This window comes from Balaenoptera borealis, assembly GCF_965194805.1.
Source record: "Balaenoptera borealis genome assembly, chromosome: 14".
NCBI lineage: Eukaryota > Metazoa > Chordata > Mammalia > Artiodactyla > Balaenopteridae > Balaenoptera > Balaenoptera borealis.
Genome location: NC_138875.1, coordinates 66,214,001 through 66,233,495, shown reverse-complemented (window position 1 = coordinate 66,233,495; position 19,495 = coordinate 66,214,001). Strand labels below are relative to the sequence as shown.

Sequence of the window (19,495 nt, the reverse complement as noted above, 5' to 3'; positions counted from 1 at the left end):
CAGAGCCTGAGTGCCCTGCTGGGTGCCCCAAGAGTAGGGGGGACGTCTGGGAGGAGAACAGAAAGTGTCTGTCTCTCTCTGTCTCTCCCTCCTTCTCTCTCTCTCTCCCCCTCTTCCCCCTTTCTCTCTGGCCCCAAAGCACTGGGCCCCCTCAAGTATGTGAGTGGATCAGAGCCGGTCCTAAGGGAGGAGAGTCACTTTATGTTTATTGAATTCCAAGGCAGGCATGATGGGGCATGACAGTAAATAAGACCTTGGACGTCAAAGGCCAAGGCGAGGCTTTCTTGGGGGAGCTCACTCTGTCATCGGGGACACCCACGCCGGCCCCATAGGGCTCGGGGGTGTGTAGACCACGCCGGAGCAGTGGGTCAGGACCCTTGTACTGTCCCTTGGCTTTTCCCTTTCACAGCTATTTTCAGGGGGCTTTTTAAAGGCTGGGCTGGGCTGTGGTTCACTTGGGAAGGGTCCGGGGGGTTCATTTGACTGGGGCCTCCTATGGGTCAGCGGGACAGCATGTGACATCTAGGGGCCCAGGTCCTTCCCGGTGTCCTTGGACGTGTCCAGGCTGTAGCTTTACTCTGCTCGGTGCCACTGAGCCCAAAGACTCAGGAGGAACTGGGGGGCATTTGACCTGGTGGAGGTTGAAGGCAGTGTCTCTGTCCTGGTTGCCCACATGGACCGCCTCTGCTGTAGTTAGAAAAATCACACACATCCCCACAGCTGGTCACTCCTGGCAAGTCTGATTTGTGAGGTTCTTCTTGTTTTTGTTTATCAATATCAGTTTCCCTGGGTCAACAGTCCAGCATGGCTTAGCTGGGTCTCCTGCTCAGGGTCTCCAAAGTCTGCAAAGTGTCGGCAGGGGCTGCATTCCCATCTGGGGCTCCACATTCCCTCACCAGCCCAGGTTGTTGGCAGAATCAGTTCCTGGTGGTTGTAGGACTGAGGTCCCTGTTTTCTTGCTGCCTGTCAGTGGCTCCCAGCTCCCAGAGGCCTCCACTCTTCATAAGCACTTTCTACACGGATATCTGATTTCCTCCTCCGAGCCAACCTGGATTTCTGTAAATCTCCCTGGGAGATCTCCTCTGCAGCCAGGCTTGAGAATTGTCCACCTCCGGAGTCCATGAGCACTAGCTATGTGTCTTGAACAGTTGTCATGTGGAAGAGGGAGTAGATTTCTTTAGGGTCATACCTGGGAGGCTGGTCTGTTACTAATGGTTAGAAGCTTCAGGGAAACACATTTCTGCTTAGTGTTAAGGGAGGTTTTCTTTTCTTCCCGACTTTACATAAAATCATATCTCTGATTGTTTTATGTAGCTGAGATCTAGCTGCACTGGGGGTCCTGTTTTTGTCAATTAGCGTGAGCATTTTCTTGTTTTACTGAATATTTTGTAAACATTATTTTTAAAGTCTACATTATTATTTGTAATAGAGTTATAGCTTAATTGATCTAATTTTAATGAATTTTGTTGGACATTTAACGTTTATTAAATGTAGCTTGTTATTATAATGTTTCAGCGAACATCTTTTCTTTTTAATGAAGCTTTATTGAGATATAATTCACATAACATACAATTTGCCCATTTAGAATGTACAATTTGATGGGCTTTGGTATATTGCATTATTAACTTTTTAACATTATGTTTTTGTGTGTGTATGTATACATAAGCATAAAACTTACCATTTTAAGCATTTTTTAGTCCATAGATCAGTGATAGTAAGTACATTACATTGTTGTGCAGCCATCACCACCGTCATCTCCAGAATTCTTTTCATCTTGCAAAACTGAAATCTGTGTCCTTTAAGCAATAACGCCCCCTCCCTCCCCCGGCCCCTGGCACCACCATCCACTTTCTGTCTCTGAATTTGACTGCTACAGGGACCTCACAGAAGTGGACTCATACAGTATCACTATAAACGTCTTATGTCATTGAGCATAATGTCTTCGAGGTTCATCCATGTTGTAGTATGTGTCAAGAGTTTCCTCCTTTTTTAAGGCTAAATACTTATCCCATTGTTTTGTACTTAAACCACGTTTTGTTTTAAGTACAATTCAGTGACATTCATTAGTCAGTGAGCATCTCGTCTTTTTACATGTGTTTCCATTTGCATTTCCGCTCCCTCCTTGAGGGTGAGCATCTGTCAGTGGATTTAGTCGGGGTGTGGGTGGTTTTAAGACACTTGATATCTGCCACCAGATTACCTTCCAGAAACGCTGTTCCAGTTTACCTGTGGTTTTGCAATGAATCCTCTGCTGTCCTCTGACTTCTTTCTTGCCAAGCTGGGTCTCACTATAACTCCTGATTCTTTGGTGCTCCCCAAGCACTCTGGATCAAGAGAGGCTCAGAGCTGGGGCCACACCAGTCCCGTCTCTCATTTGGGAAGATCTCTGAGGCTACCAGCTATGTGACAGTCCTTTGTCAGCTCCGTGGTCCTTGGCAGGGAAGGAACTCACTGTCTCCTTGTTTAGCATAGAAGCTGCTATCTTATTGCTGCTCTGGGCTGCTTGTAATCGAAACTGAAAAGCACTTCAGCCTCCCTTGCATGCATCCTGGCCGTGGATTGAGTCAGCTAGACAGCATTGTCCAGTTAGTTCTGGCCCCTGGAGTTCCTACGTGCCTTAAGGGAAGCTCCAAGGAAGCCAAACACTGTGATGAAAAGGGATTTTACAGAAGGTAGTACGTGGTTGCACTCAGGCTGCAGAAGCTGGAAGAAGCCGGGCCAGGGCAGCAGGACGCTGTTGGGCTTGTCAGGTCAAACACCTCCCTGTGCCTGAGGACTTGGAGCCTGTAGGCTGTGTAGTTGTGTAGGCTGTGTGGTTGTGTAGGCTGTGTAGTTGTGTAGGTTGTGTGGTTGTGCAGGTTGTGTGGTTGTGTAGGCTGTAGGCGGGGCAGGTACATACAGGAAGGTCATATCTGGAGGGTGGGCAACGTGGTATAATGGCCTTGGGGAGGAAAAGAGAGGGATGGACTCTTTTCCATGCTGGTGAGTTGTCTTCCACTGTGGATGATCTGTCTTATATTTAAGTGCTCGCTGCAGCTGAGAGCCAGCACTTCTGGAGTTTTAACCATCACAGCTTGTGAGCTATAGAGCTGGGGCTCTCACTTGCTCCCTCCTCTCTGGTGCCTGTCTTGGCTGTGCCATCAGCTGCTGTTCTGATTCTGCGTAAATCACTTAAACCCTGTGGGCCCCTGACTCCCCCCGACCCCCCACCCCATAAATGAGGAAGCTGCACGGTAGCATCTTTAAGATCTCTTTAGTTTTGTGATTCCAAATAAAATTAAGTCATGTTGCTCTGAGTTGCCAGCAAGTCACTTGGAAAACCTTACTGGCAGGTGTCCCGAAGCAGTCTTCCCGTAAGACCCCAATTGGGTCTGGCTGCCTGCAGTGACGGGTCCAGGGAGCCCGCGGTGAGCCAGGGGGTGGATTTGGCTCTGCGTGTACATTTAATGGGAACCAGGGTGCTTCTTTGCTGGTTGATTTATCTCCCTTACTGCCCACTGGCCAGCCCTAGGGTCGGCCCCCAGGGCGGGCACAGATGCTCAGGCTGTGCAGGTGTCACCTGCGTAGCGTGCTGAAAGGCATAGCGTGGACAGCTGGGGGGGGGGGGGGCCCAGCCTCAATGTGAGAGAGGGTGAGGGCAGTGTGGAGGGCGTCTGCCCGGGCAGAGGTGGTGGTATCCAGGCAGGTGGTTGGCAGCGGGAAGCCTGGAGGTGCCAACTGATGTCTTGCCGGCCAGAACACAACCCTGCGTGGTCAGGAACGCTTGTGCTGAGGCCAACCCTGAGACAGCGGGGCTTGCATGCAAGGCTCTACCTGCAACATCTCTGTGCCGTGGGGATGGGGGACTTCTGGTACCTTGGGGCCACTGTTTTCCTGCATCACAGATGGCCAGTCCTCAAGCAGCCTGCTGCCTCCCAGGCCCCACCTGGGATTGGAGTCTGAGGGGAAGCTCTCTGTCTAGTCCCTGTTACTTTCTGAGCATCCTCAGTGTCTGCCAGAGCAAGGACTGTCTTGTGCCCGGGCTGGCCACCCCCGGGGATGGGTTGGTCAGTCTGGAGGACACGAGGAGGAGAAGGAGACCGTGCTGACCGTCTGCACTGCCGTGGGGCTCAGATGCCTCAGCAGAAGTCCGTGCTTTCCTTCAGGACTTCTTGTTTGGTGAGCTCGACTGGGACTCCCAGGGACCCCCAGAGTGGCTGGCATTCCCTCTCTGGCGGTCTTGCAGGAGAGAGGACCCCTCCTTTTACTGGAACTTTGCACTTGGGTTTGGCTTTGCGCTTTGTAATAGAATCCCGTGTGCCTTCTGGGATCTGAGCCCCACTCCACCCTGCAGAGAGCTGGGTGGTACGGCCATTGGCAGAAGCTTAGACTGGTCAGAAGGTTCCATGACAGAGCCTGGATTTGAACCAAGCATGGTTATGTGAGCCTCTGCTCTTCTCTCTGCGGTATTGGGGTGGCCAGCCTTTCCTTAAAGGGCCAGATAATAGCTAATTTAGGCTTTGTGGCTGAGAGGCAAAATTGAGACTATTAGGTAGGTACTTATATAACCACTTAAAATGTAATCACTTAAAAATCGTTATAAGATCCATTCTCAGATCCTGGGTCACACAAACGGGTAGTGACAGGCTGGGTTTGGCCCGTGGGCCAGAGCTTGCTGACCGCTGTCCTGCAGTGCGCTGCCTCCTGATTCCTGGTGATTGTGAAATGAGATGACGGAGCCGCGTGTGGGTGTCTCTCCTCTGTGCTCGGGAGCCCTTGTGAGGCAGGTAGGGTCAGTCCTCCTGTCCCCGTGAGGCCTCCTTCCCCCAGGAAGTTGCGGGGGTGGGAAGCAGGGGTGGGGAGCGGTCACCAACAGCGCCCTGCCTCTCCCCCGCATCCTGCTGCTTCCGAATGTTTATCCCCTGAAACCAGGCTGCCCGTGGGTTCATGACGGTTGAAGCTGGGTGACAGGAATGGTATTCGTGATACTGTACTCTCGATTTTGTATGTGCTGGCAATTTCCTGTAATAAAAAGTTAAGAAAATAGTCATTTATTGATCAAAGTTATAAAAGAGAACCCTCCAGCTTGAGAGAACAGGGTGTTGGAATCCTGAATCTTTCTCAAGCTCCACATATGTGTGAGTCGAATCTAACTCATCTGTTCCCTAGTAGCAGATGTTCCGGGAAAGCCAAGCTGTACTTGAGCCACTCCATCTATCATCCATCCCTCCATCCATCCATCCCTCCATCCATCCATCATCCATCCCTCCATCCATCATCCATCCCTCCATCCATCTCTCCATCCATCCAACCATCTGCCATAGTCCATTCGGGCTGTTATACCAGAGTACCATAGACTGGGTGGTTTATAAACAACAGAAATTTATTTCTTGGAGGCTGAAAGTCCACGACGAGGGTGCCAGGAGATTCAGCGTGTGGTGAAGGTCCACTACTTCCCAGTTCATAGACGGCTGTCTTCTCACTGTGTCCTCACATGGCAGAAAGAGTGGTGGATTTCTCTGGGGTCTCTTTTATAAGGACACTAATCCCATTCATGAAGGTTCCACCCTCATGATTGAATCACCTCCAAAGGCACCATCGCACGGGGGATTAGGTTCCGACATACGCATTTTAGGGGGACACAAACATTTATTCCATAGCTCCATCCATCCATCCATCATCCTTCTACCATCCAAATATCCATGCATCCATTTACTCATCGTCCATCCATCTGTCATCCAACCATCCGCCTATTTGTTCATCTGAAGTTTGTGTAGCACCTGCTGGGGTCCAGACTCCATGCTTTGGCCTCGACACAGTCCATGACCCCAAGGAGCTCATAGACACTGATAAATGGGGGCTGCGATGGAGGTCAGTACCAGGTGGGCACCAAGAAGGGGTAACTCTGCTGGGTTAGCTCACAGAGGGCATCATGGAGGGAGCGGCCATTTGGTTGGGTCTTGAATGGACCCCACTGAAAAGGAGAGTGTTAGGCCGTTGTGGGGGATGGGGAGAGGGGGCATTTCAGGCGGAGGCGGCCTGTGCACAGAGCCCTGGAGGAGTGGGACAGCAGGGTTCTGCAAGGCTTGGGACGGCTGGAGCATGGCTTTGGGATAAGGGACCGGCTGGTGATGAGGTGGGGAGATCTGGTGTGCCTCCCACCCTGGGCCAGAGAAACCCCCCAGTGACACCTGCATGGAGGATGGGGTGAGTATGGGGTGGGAGAGCCACCCTGCAGCCACGGGCCTTGCTCGGTGCCCCGCCCGGGTCACTGTGGGTTCCGGGGCTCCTTCTGGACAGAACTCCTCCCCAGCTGGGCGGCTGCCAGCCTCGCTTGGGCCGAGCAGGTGGCTTACCTGCACTCAGCTTTGCTTTGGCTTCTTGGCTCACGGACTCCTGTTGGGGAGCAGCGGTCCAGACATTGTGGAGTTTTGTGTCTGCCTGCAGAGCAGACGCGCTGGAGCCTCAGTGTTGGTGGACCTTTGCGCTTCACTTGGCTCCTCCGGGCCGGGGTGTCTGCACTGCACACCTGCGGCTGGAAGGGCAGAGACAAGCAGCCCTTTCTCCTCCAGGCCCCCCCTCCCCGCCTGGCGTGTGTCTGCATGGTGTGGCGGGTCTGTGGCTGCGTGAAGGCCATGGCTGGGGCTGCGATGCCAGGGGCTCGCCTGCCCTAGAGCTCATGGTCACTTAGGACAGTGGGAAAGAGTCGTTGGGGGTTGTTTGTTTGTTTAATTGTGGTAAAATACACATAACATAAAATTGACTGTGTTAACCATTTATAAGTGCACAGCTCAATGGCATTAAGTATATTCATGCTGTTGTGCAACCGTCTCCACCATTCGTCTCCAGAACTTTTCATCTTCCTGAACTGAAGCTCTGTCCCCATTAACACTAATGCCCCCCGCCCCCCAAACTCCCTCCCCCGGCCCCTTTCAGTTTCCATGCATCTGACTCCTCTAGGGACCTCATGTGAGTGGAATCCTACAGTATTTGTCCTTTTGTCCTGAGCATAATGTCCTTGAGGCTCATCCATGTTGTAGCATGTGTCAGAATTTCCTTCCTTTTGAAGGCTAAATTTTATATATTCCATTGTACGGATGGACCACATTTTGTTTATCCATTCATCTGTGGATGGATACTTGGGTTGCCTCCACTTTTGGGTGTTGTGAAATCATGCTGCCGTGAACATGAGTCTCCAAATTCAGTGGTCTTTTTTTTTTTTTTAGCATCAGAATTTTACATTTGTTTGCCTCCCCCTTCAGCTGTTTGGTTTGTTTATTCATTTTTATTGAGATATATTTGGCATTTAACATTGTATTTGTTTTAGCTGTACGATGTAATGACTTGATAATATGTATATGTTGCAAAATGATTATTGCAGTAAGTTTAGTTAACACCTGTTACCACACATAGTTACAAATTTTTCTTTTCACCTGTTTGTTTTTCAATCAGTTCCCTTTTCTCTTTTGACAGATTTCCAATTACAGGAAATTTTGTCCATGTTAGGAAAATGAAATTTTGAGCTGAGGGTTAAAAAAAAAAAAAACATATAAGTTACCTGTTCTTTTTAAAAAATGCCAAAGATTCAAAAGATGCTATGATGTCAGTAGAGGTATATGTGCATTGAAATGTAATTCACAGACAGTAAAAGTCACTCTTTTAGGTGTACTGTTCTGTGAGTGATGGCAGAGTGGTGTAACCACAATCAAGATACATAAGAGGTCCGTCACCCCAGAAATTGCTATCACCCCCAAAAGCTCTATCACCCCAGAAACTTCTATCACTGTGTCTCTTGTATACACCTCTCCCACCCCACCTGCAGCCCCTGGAAACCACTGATGTGCTTTCTCTCCCTCTGGTTTTGCCTTTTCCTGAATGTGGAATAAATGGAATCCTACAGTGTGGAGCCTTTTGGATCCAGCTCCTTTTACTTCGGGAGGGCACTTGTGACTCATCCAGGTGGTTGTGTGATACCTTGTTTCCTCTTGTTCCTGAGACATTTTTTCATCAACTGATGGGTGGACTGTTCCTTTTCCTTTCTGTTCTGTTCTAACAGCTTTACTAAGATGTAACTTACATCCCGTCTAGTTCCCCTGCTGCATGTGTACCGTTCAGTGGCCTTTATAGATCCACAGATTGAGTGATGCAGCCACCATCACTTTCTAGTCCCAGAACCTTGTCATCACCCCCAAAGTAACCCCACACCCATGAGTGGTCTCTCCCCACTCCTCCCCTTAGCCCTGACACTGCTTTCTCTCTGTGTGGATTTGCCTTTTCTGGACATTTCATACAAATGAGTTCTACGAAATGTGGCTTTTGGTGGGCACCACCCTTTTTTATGGTTTCTTTTGGAAGACCTGTCTTCCAGGCCACCCCGCATCCTGGGAGGGCAGCTGGAGGGTGAGGAGCTGCTCCTCATAATATGTGCCCAGCTCCTCCCCAAGCCCAGGCCTTTCTCTCTGGGTTTGGGGCTGCTCCCTGCAGGGTACCAGGGAACAAACCCCTTTTTCTCCTGGCTCCCCTTCCCCATAACTGGGGTCCCTGCTCCTCCGTCCTCGGCCACCCCCAAGGGTTTGGATCCCAGAGTGGGCAGGTGGATGGGAGGTCTGACCCTTCAACCTCCGAGAGGGGCCTGCAGCTTCCTGGGTGCCTCTCTCTTCCCCGTGAATCCAGCTGCTGAGTCCCCTTTGTCGTTTTTGCTGCCGGATTGTCCCGGCCTCTGGGAGGGGGCTGAGGCAGGAGGAAAGCTGCCCGGCTGTGGCTGGAGGACCGCTGCTGGGTTTGGCAGACACCCAGCTGTGCAGGAGAAAGACCTGCAGGGTGGGCTGTGATCACAGTTGGATCCCTTTGCTGCCCATTGTCCTCGGCCTGTGACTGCTGACACGTGTCCCTGGGAACGCTGTGGTATTTGGTACCTACAGGGACGCCCATTGTCCAGGGCCCCAGGCCTCAGCAGGGAGCACGCGGGCTTCTGGAAACTTCTCAGAGCTGTCGCTGCAGGTGCGCCAGCCTAGAATAAGCCCCTGGGGGCTGGGCTCTCCCACAGGAGCACAGTTTTTACTCTGGGGACGCGGAGGCTTCTGGCACCGGGCGGCGGCGTAGACATGTGTCCGTGGACCGGGCCCTCCCGTGAGCATCCCCCCCCACCTCACGACCTCCACGGGCTCTGATTCTGACAGACATGGGCGTTTATGACTGTGCTTTGGTTTATCCCCTTGTTTGAAGAGCAAGCTGGATGCACCTGCTCTCGGGCCAAGAGCCGTGGCAGCTGCAAGCTGCACGCCTAGCGCCGAGTCTTACTCAGACCGAGGGATGAATTATTTGCTCATAAATCAGTGTCTCGTCTACAGAGGACTCAGAGAAGTGAGGGCCAGCGGGCTTTCTCTCCATCGCTGGGAGGGTGGGGGCTACAGAAGGCACGAGAAAGGACAGTGCTCTCTCTCGAGACTTCCAGGCTCCCCCACCCCCGGAGCAGCATCCTGGGGAGGCCCTGCGAGAGCCTCCCACGTGTGGGCTCATCTGCCCGCGGTCCCCTTGCTAGTCTGGGTGGGGCCTGGCTGTAGCAGGGCAGCCATCCCGGAGGAGATGCACTGACCCCTGCAGCCCTCAGGACCCTCACGGCCCTGGGCTCAGTGGGAAGGTCCCAGGCCCAGGTGGGCACTGGCCAGGCTGTAGGTGGCAGCACTGCTGACCCAGCTCCCCAGCCCTGGGGTCTGGGTGAGGCAGGGGCTGGGCTGAGGGGTGTGGAGAGCCCCTCCTTCAAGGGGCACAGAGCTGGGGACATCACTGGTCATTGCATTCACCTGACACTCCGTCGGTGGCCGCTGAGCAGGAAGGCCACGCTGCCAGTTAGCATCGTGAGAGGCAGGGAAGAGCAAGAGATCCCACTTTGTCACGTCGAAATCTTCGGGGGACTTCCCTGGCGGTCCAGTGGTTAGGGCCCTGCGCTTCCACTGCAGGGGGCACAGGTTTGATCCCTGGCCGCGTGGTGTGGCCAAAAAAAAATATTTCTTTTCGGAAAATCCGTGTCTGAGAATGCAAGAAGGATGGTTACGTTTCCTCATCTGTAAACCAGAAGTCAGAGCAGTCATGCGCTCGGGGGCTTGTGTGAAGGTCCAGTGAGACGGTGCACACGAGAAAAGCACTTAGCCCGGCTGCCGGTGCGCCTCGGTGCTTCATAACACTTGTTATTCTCGTTTTATTGTTGTTATGACAGAGAGTGGGGAGGATGTTGGCTGCTTCATCAGCTGGCTGGACATGTGGGTTTGTTTTTTTTTTTTAAGAGACCGCCGTGGAAGATGACAAGCTGCCTTTTTCCATCAGAGTTGGAAACGCCCAGAGTCCATTTCCAAGCGGTGATTTTTCAAATGCTTCGGTTTTGTTCTAGGAGCACAGCCCTTCTTTTCAAATGACATTTTATATGACACCTCAGTACATGAAACAGATGAAAAGGGTCCCCGCTAGCTGAGCCCAGCCCCGCTCGGCCTCCCACCCCTCCTGGCCTGGCGGTCTCCACGTGGCTCTGAGGACCCAAGTGTGTGCTGTCCCGGGGGTGGCGGCCGAGGGTCTGGGGGCAGGTTCTTCATGGAGGTCGGTGTCCTGTGTCTTCTCCAAGGTGGAGTCGGCCGGGCAGGAGCCTGGCACAGCTTCCTTCTTGGAGCAGAGAAACGGACTCGGTCCCCAGAATGACCAGCTCGTTTCGTCAGCAGATGTGGGGTGAGGTGAGGGGGCGCTCTGGCTCAGAGCCTGGGTGTGAGCCTGTGTTGTCCAAACCTGCATTTGGAAGGGGTTAAAGACAAGACTTCTGTCTGTCACAGAACTTTGCTTTTCTTCTTCATTTAAAATTGTGATAAAAAATTTAAGCGACACCTTAGTGGCATGAAGTACGTTCGCATTGTCGTGCAACCATCAACACTGTCCAACTCCAGAACTTTTCACCTTCCTCCTGAAACTCTGTCCCCGTTAAACACTAACTCCCCCCTCCCCTCCCACCCCTGGCACCCCCCTTCTACTTTCTGTCTCTATGGATTTGACTGCTCCATGCACCTCACAGAAGTAGAATACTACAGTACTTGGCCTTTTGTGTCTGGCTTATTTCACTCAGCATAAGGTCTTCAGGGTTCATCCACATTGTGTCAGAATGTCCTTCCTTTTTAAGGCTGAATAATGTTCCTTTGTGTGGAGGGACCACGTTTTGCTTATCTATTCATCCATCGGTGGACCCTTGGGTTGTGTCTACGTTTGGCTGCTGTGAACGTGGCTGTAATGCTTTTACTCTTGATTCCTTGCAACCAGGACCCGCCTGCAGGAGCACCCAGGGCACCACTCAGCTGCTGTTGATGGGGGATGGGAGAGGGCACCGTTTTCCTGAGCACAGCCCTCTGGGATGTAGCAGGTGGCTGATGAACAGGGCAGGAGTTCTTGGAAAGGGGTGTTTCTGGTGGCAAGTCCCACCGCCGTTTCCAGCCACTTTCTCTGCCAAGGAAACTTGAGCCAGCCGCTCCTGGGATGTGGCAAACCTCCGATCAGGTTCCGGGGAGATGATGGAGTGGTTTTCTGGGTGATCCGCCTCCCCCGAGCCAGTCAGTGACAAAGTCAGTGTAGTGGTGGGACAGGGACACCTGTCCCTGTTTGGTTTTGACACTTAGCTTCCTGAGTGGAATGGGGTGGGCAGGTGCCTTCTTCCCAGCAGCACTGACAGTGTGGGCTCAGCCCTGGGGTGGACTGTGGTCCTGCCCTGCAGTCAGCAGTTCAGGAATTGGAGGCGAGGAGCCTGCCTTCAGGCGATGGGGATGTGTAAGGAAGCTATGGGACCAGGGAGTCAAGGAATCAGGCAGTGACTGAGACTTCAGGCATTGGCCCTTTCCTGGAAACCTGGGTCATTTTCTAGAATAACCAGATTCCCTTGAATTTTGCCAGGTTCAGGAAATCTGGCTGAGCTGGCCTAGCTTCAGAATACAGATGCCTGGTTTCTGCAAAGCCGAGTTTATTCCCAGCCCCTTTCTCTGAATTCTCAGTGTCTACATTGTTTAGGAGTCATTAACATGTTTATAAGCAGAGACCCAGGAATCCCACCCTAGATTTTCCTAAGGAAATAGGACTTTTTTTTCCCTTTTCCTTTTGGTATTATTATACGAGCTGATTCATTGTGTTCATAACAGTGGAAAGCTGGAAATAAACTAAAACTAGTCCCGCAATAGGAAAGGGGTTACATTAGCTGGGGGGACTATGATGTAATCAGCACATGGTAACAATGAAGATTATGTAGCCACGTGGTTCAAGCTCCTAAGTAGAAAGAGTGACACACAGAGCTGTGTGTGTTAGGATTTGTATCTGTCATCTCTTGCTGTGTAACAAACCATCCCCAAACTGAGTGGCTTAAAAGAGCATGATTTAATCTCTTGTGACTCTGTGTGTGTATTGGTGGGTGGTCACCTGGTGGGGACAGTGGAAGGCTGGGACCTCTCTCTCCCTGTGATCAGCCCTCATTCCAGCCTTAGCGCCTTCACACGGAGCCTGGGTTCCAAAGACAAAGGCAGAAGCTGCAAGGCCTCTTGAGGTCTGGGCTGTGGAACTCAAACCCCATCACCTCTGTCATATTGGTCAAAGCAGGTCCCAGGGCCAGCCCTGGTCCAGGGCGGTGGAGAACTAGGACTCGATTCTGCCTCTTGACAGGAGGGGTAGCAGCATCCCATGGCCACAGTGCGTGGACACAGATGGGTGTGATTCCTGGTGCCCTGGTTATGCTGCCTTCTCTGGGGTTTTAGTTACGTGGTCACAGGAGAGGGACTTCTGGGATTGTGGGAAAATGAACCAAGGTGATTGGTCAAGGAGGTGAGGATGTGGGTGAGTTCTTCCTTTAGAGTCTTGCTACTGCCATGTTTATGTAATAGGCTTAAAATAAAATTCTCTGCACGCCAACCATTGGGTGCCTGGCTTGAGAATGATGGCGTGGGGAGCCCAACTGTTAGGTCCCCTAGACGTGCAGTCTTGGCTGGTGCAGGACACTGGGGCCTGGACTCTGGGAAGAAGATAGTAAGTGGGCGCCATTGTGCCTTGTCACCTGGACAGGGGGTGGATGGGCCTTAGGCAGCACGAAGGGACCCAGGCCACTGGAGGTGTTGGTTGACCACCTCCAAGAGGCAGGCGTGGCCCCAGCCAGCACCAGCTGAGCATCCTCATAGGATGAGGGGGCATCGCGGGGCCCCTGTTGTCTGAGGACAGTGTGGGCAGGAGGTGTATTTGTCTGTCCTCCCGGCTTCCCTTTTTAGGTCATTGCTGTCCTAAACAAATGGTTCTTTGTACTTTGCTTTCAAGTTTTGTGTGAGTTTGAAAGTGTTTCAAAATAATAAGTTAAGCAAATAAATGCACGGGAAACCGCACTCCGCCTACGCATGGGACGGTCGTGAGGACTGGAGGGAGGAAGGGCGTTCCCACGCAGCCTGGGCTCTGGGCCGTGGCCGGTCGGTGGGTGGGAGATCCTGCTGGAGAGAGAGCCGTGGCCCAGGTTCCTGAATCTCTGCCTCATGGAGAAAAGTTGGGTCTTGCACAACTGTGCCCCGGGAGCAGGGAAGCGGTCTGGACCTGCCCGGAGCTCATGGGCTTTGCTCCAGGGGAAACTCAGGCTGTGGATTAACCCTCCTCTGATCAGAGAAAATCCCCCCCTGTTGCATGGGGACCTGCCCCCTTCTTGGCATTCCTGTGCTCACTGTTCTCTTCCTCCTGGGCACCCAGGCCCTCAGGACCCCACTGGCCACCCCCTCTGGCCTGATCTTCGGGCCCTGCTGGTGCCCTGGCTCCCCAGGTGGGTCGGGGGCAGGGGGGAGCCCTCAGAGCTGGGTGAGCATTGAGGTCTGCTGCTGCTGCTGCAGGTGGCCAGCCTTGGAGCTTCTGTCTCCTCACCACCCCCACCCCGTCCCCCAGGAACCCTGTAAGGATTCCGGGAGGTGACCCAGAACAGGGCCTGGTGCCCAGCTGGGAGGAATCACCCAGAAACTGAGTTCTTTTCCCTGACCCACTGTTTTTCAACTTTTTCTTTAACAGCTGCAGAATCCTTAGCCAGAATTTGTGAGACCCCCAGGATATAAGGCAGATGAACCTAGTTGACACTCCCCCCTCCCGTACATCGTCCCAGCTTGGCTCCCACCTTGGGGGCCACCATAGGGTCCGGACAGCTGGGAAGGCACTGCCTCAGGCCCTCCTGGTCTCAGGGATGACCACAAGGAGGGATCTGGTCTTCTCTGCAGCACAGTGGATCTGGTTGTGAGCCCTGAAACTTGTCTGGGGCAGTGGTGGCTGAGGACCAGCCTGACGGTGTGCTGGCAATTCAAGCCACAAGGGACTGGACAGGCATGGTGGACCCTGGTTCTCATAGTGGGGATCCTTTGCTTTCAGCCCAGGACATCCAGGTGGTGGCCCAGGCCCCAGCGCTGGGGGAGGGGAGGGGAAGGGAGAAGAGGTGGAGAGGGCTGTTTTATCCACGCTGGAGTGAGCCAGCTCCGAGGGTGAGTGGCTGTCAGCAGCTAGGATGAATCACCCATTTACTTGTTCCATTAAGAGGCCCCTGGCCCGTGGGAGAGATCGCCGCCGGCCCGGCTTGGGAGGACGTGGTGTTTACAGGGCCCAGCGGGTGCAGGGCGAGGAGCTGGCTCATGGGAAGGGCCTGCAGCATGCCCGCTCCTGCCCTGCCCCTGCCCTGCCGGTAGTGACGGCCGTGGATGGACAGAGGGCCAGGCCAGCTCCACAGTGAAAACAGGAAATCTAATCTTTTAAAAATAATCCGGGGGGAGGGGAGAAAGTGGAGGAGCAGAGAGTGTAAACCAGCAGCAGGCGGGGCGGCGGGGAGCATCTTCCAGCGGCCAGGGTTTCTCAAGGCTGGAGATCCAGCGAGTCAGCAAAAAGTCGAAGATGCTCAGTGGGCGGAGGGCGTCTTCCAGGTCCATCCCTGACATTAGATGCTATCTTAGCAGCAAGGCTCCTACCCGGCTGCTCCCGACTGTGCTCCAAACCAGCCCCACACAGAGCCCAGCGGGCAGGCCTGACCCCCACCGTGACTGTGATCCGTCCTTCCAGCCCGTGTACACACCAGATTGTCTTCCCAGAGCCGCAGCCTCTGCGCTTCCCAGGCAGGCAGGCCTGCAGGACACCTGCACTCCGCTTCCCCAGCCTCGTGGGAGCTGCCCTCGGAGCAGAGCTCCCTCCTCCCCACCAGCACTGAGATCCTACTCCCTTGCATGCCTCCCAAACCCCATCTCTTCGCCTGGAATTCCATGCTCCGCCATGTCTCCACCTGCCCAGATCCATCTGTCCTCCCGGGCCCAGCTCTGATGCTACTTTCTTCACAACCCTCCTTTGTCCCACCCCACGTCCCTCTCTGCCCCTGGACCCCGCTCCCTCCTCTGCCCTGTCCCGGCCCCTCATTCATGCCTCCTCATGCCTGTCCAGGCTCTCCAGTGCTTATTTGTGCACCGCCTTGCCACCTGGAGCGTGGAGGCCTCCTGTTACCACCGTCACTGCCCATTGATGGTAGGGCCCATCTGTTGGCGGTGGGGCAGGGTCTGCACAGACCAGGCCTCCTTGGGTTGAGCGTCTCACTCTAATGGGCTCACGTCACGTTATTGTCTCCTGGTTCCAGCTGCCTTGACAGTGAACCAGAATTGCTTTGGCTGCAATACTTCATTCTTCCCAGTGTAGGAGGATTTCATATCCATAATTTACTCCCTTTCTTACAAATTGGACAATCAAGATGTGGATGTAAAATGACCTGCTCACACCCCAGGTGGAGATGGCAGGTTTCTGATGCTCTTCCCTAAGGCTGACCCTCCCCAGGGAGAGCGGAGGTACCTTTGCTTCACAGAGGAGCCCTGGGTGGGCCATTTCCGGCTCCCCCTGCCCGGTCCTCACGCTGCTTCCCACCTTCTCACCTCCACCCCAGTTCCTTCTGGCAGTGGTGTAGGTGGTGGGTCTCCTGCTTCTGCACACACACCTCACTCCAGGGCGGTTGGGAGATGTCATCACAGAAGGGGTCCCAGGTGATGGGTTCAGACCAAGGGGCTGGGGATCCTGTAGGACCTGGGGGGAGGGGAACAGGTAGCCCCTTTTACCCACATGCCTGCCGAAGGCAGAGGCCAGATAAGGGCACCCACGTTGCTCAGTGCTTCTTAAGGAAGGTCCCAGCTCCCTCAGGTCTTTAGGGATCTCACTTCCAGGGTGAAGGAAACTTTATTTCTTAAGACTCAGGACAGATCCCCCACTATTGGCGAATGTAGCTTTTGTTTTCCCGGTTGGGTTCACTGGTTTCTCTGCCTTCGACAGGCAGCTTTGGGGATGGGGGAGTCATCTTTATTATAAAAAGTGACACTTGTCCAGGGTTCCCACACCCGTCCCTCCTGTTGGTCTCCCTCCAGAGCAAGCTCCCCGAGGCCTGCAGTCACAGCCTGCTGTGTTCACTCTCGCATCCCCATTGCCCAGAGCAACGCGGAGCACGTAGTAGGGGCTCAGTTAATGTTTGCAGAGTGAAGGGAGACCTGCCTGTCTCGTCTTGGGCCCCCTCCAAGGCACAGTGAGGCACAGACAAGTTTGACACGGGCAGTTTCCAGCCTAAGTGGGAGGTGGAACACAAATATTTGAGAATTAAAATGAGAAGTAAAGTGATAGTTCTCAGCAGATGGTGGGAAACGTTCTGTGACTGTCAGTAAATTGCACAGATGCTAAGTGCTGTGAAAGTTCAGAGCAGGGGGATTGTTCCAGCACGGGCTGAAGGGTGGAGATCTCGTGGAGCAGGGTAAGGGAGGGTGGGATTTGGCAAAGGGCGCAGGAAGACGTGCCTGGGTGGGAGGGGGCAGCTAAAGGCCCCGAGCAGAACACAGAGGCCGAAGCCGGGTCATCGGTGCCTGGGACACTGGTTTCAAGAGCCTGAGCCTCCCTCTCGGGCAGAACAGAGAGGCCGAAGCTGGGTCATCGGGGCCTGGGATGCTGGTTTCAAGAGCCTGAACCTCCCTCTCGGGCAGAGGTCGGGTGGGTACCTGGGCGGAACTCCTGCCCTCACCTTGGTCCCTCTGAGTCTCTGGACGGCATCTCTTAATAGAGCAGGGGAAGCGGCGTCATCTAGCAGTGGGACGAGGGATCAACCAAGGGAGTCTGAATGTGTGCACGAGGGTGTGGGTGTGCACACGTCTGTGAGCACATGCACGTGAGTAAGCTTGTGCGTGCATGTTTCTGTGCCCATGCAGCCCATGGCGGGGGAGAGGAGCAGCGGCCCGGGGCTGGGCTCTGGCCCATCCACACAGGCGTCTCTGAGCCTCATCTCATAGATGAGGACGCCCACTCCCTCACATGCCTCTGAGAACATGAAACGAGAGCACGTGCACAATCCTGCGTGTGGCGGTGCATCCGCAAGGGCTCTGAGACCCCTGGAAGGCAACACACAGCAGTGGCAACAGGTACTGGCCAGGTGCACTGCCTCAAACCAGTGAGCATCCTAGCGTCTTCTCAAGAGAGCCGTTGGCACCTTGTTTTCAGAGAAAAGCTGAAGGTTTACAAGTGGAAGCCATGTGTCCTGAGCCCCAGAGCTGGCAAGTTGAGTTGCAAAGCGGGGTCCACACAGGCAGGTCTCCCTGGCCAAGGCTACCTCCTGGAGCCTCATGGGTCCAGCCACACCCTGAGCTGGATCCCCAATTTCAGACACCCTGGGACTGAACCCAGAGTGGGCTGGGGCAAGGCAGTGCTAATCTGGTATTTTACACCAGAATTTGAGATGTATCGGATGTGAGCAGATGTCAGAGGCTAAGGAACAGATCTGGAGGTGCAGGGTCTCAAAGTCTCATTTTCCCTCTGGAAAACCTTCTCTGCCCAGGAATCCTGGGAGTGCCAGGAACTCGCGCATCCTGGACTCACACATTTGGAAAAGGGAACATAACGCCATCTGTTCCCAGCCTCCCCCCACCTGACCTCCAATCATCCCTTCGGAAAAGAGAGACAACAGACAAGCCGGGGTCACTGCAGACCGGAGGACTTGTTTCATCTCTTTACGTTCCCACCAGTAAAGTGGAGATAGTGACAGCCCACCCACGCACCCCTGGGATGACAAGCAGGCCCCGGGGTTCCCCTGCCAGAGGGGGACGCGTCGAGAAGCACAAGCATCATTTATCGTAATTATTAGAAGCCTCGGCTGTTCACGTGGTCCAGCCTGCGACGGCTGCTGGCACTGTCCCAGAAAACCACACCACGTTCTCCTGCCCGACTGCACCCTCGGTGCTGCCCTCTACGTCCACGCCAGGCTGAGGTCTCCACTCTGGGAAATGGGACGGGGCCCACTCTCATGGGGCTGCTGGGAAGGTTCTTCCCGGGGCTGGGAGCCATGTGTCAGCAGGGCCCGTGGCACCTGTCGGGCCGCCGTGGGTCGGTGGCCCGGTGATCCTGTCCCTCTGGTCCACTCTGAAAGCCACCATCTCAGAGCCACCCACCTGGAAGGTGCGGCCCCCCAGTGTCCTGGACACGAGGTGCTTCCCCACCCCTTGAGGCTCAGGGTCTCGAAAACAGCTGAGGAACCAGGAGGGGAGTAAACTGGCGAGGATCTCTGTCCAGATGTGAGAGGAGACGGAGGACTAGCCTCAGCTCTTGACCTGAAACTTGAAACTGTCATGTGGGAGTTACCACCTCCAGTGATAATCCCAGTTGTCATTGCGGTGTGACAGCCTGCTCAAGCCCCATGGCTCACTCCACAGTCGGCCAGGCTCCTGTCCTGCTGCCCTGGCCCGTGGGAGGAAATGGGACTGGTCATGCTGCCCCCAGTGGGCACAGCTGCCAGACCCCCACTTAGGGCTCCAACTGGCCACCCGCAGGCCACCAGGAGAGCAGGTTCCCATGGGGCCTGGGGTATTGGTTCTGAACACCTCCTGGGGAAAACGAGTCCTCCAGAGAGACACAATCCGCAGACAGGGCAGCATGGACCACCACGCAGCAGGAGGCTCTGGGCCCATCAGGTGTAGATCCACTAGGAAGAGGCCCTTCACTCAAGAATTGTGTTATCCAGGGAGGACAAGGCATCCAGAAGGGCTCCCGGGGGTACCTGACACCAGCTCTGAACCTGGCGCTTCTCCCAGAAATATCCGTGTGGTAGAACACCAGCTTGGCTCAGCCAGATCACCCCCCAAGCACGCACGCCACAGGCTAGCAATTCCTGCGGGTACTGTTAAAGGCACAGAATCTGAGCTCGGGCTTCCCGAACAGGCCTGGAGAAAACAAGCCCGACTCCTGGGCCCCAGTCCACTGCCTCAGGTCACTGACCTGATGTCTCTGTCCTTCCAGACCGGGCACTGCCATCCCCCTGCACAGGAGAACAGTGGAGACCAATCAGGTCACACGCCCATGCAGCGCATGGCACACAGCAGGCACCCAACAGGTGTCAGTCCCCTTTCCGTCACCATGAAGGAGCCCGACTGCTTATTCCCAGGGCTCTGCCCACAAGGACCCTCCCCACATTACACGCTTTCTAAAGCATTTCTGAGACTCAGAA

General features: G+C 54.2%; 1 protein-coding gene and 1 long non-coding RNA gene across 7 annotated transcripts in view; one reads left to right on the top strand and one right to left on the bottom strand.

The window, feature by feature from the left end:
- The window catches only part of BCR (BCR activator of RhoGEF and GTPase), a 102,649-nt gene that overhangs the window by 10,984 nt on the left and 72,170 nt on the right, over positions 1-19,495 (top strand). The gene's annotated exons all lie outside the window — the stretch shown is intronic.
- On the bottom strand, positions 1,457-17,191 carry LOC309610771. The gene is made up of 3 exons (XR_014234155.1): positions 9,783-17,191; positions 6,336-6,508; positions 1,457-5,001 (listed from the first exon to the last, which is right to left on the bottom strand). It is a non-coding gene; the product is annotated as an uncharacterized lncRNA (long non-coding RNA).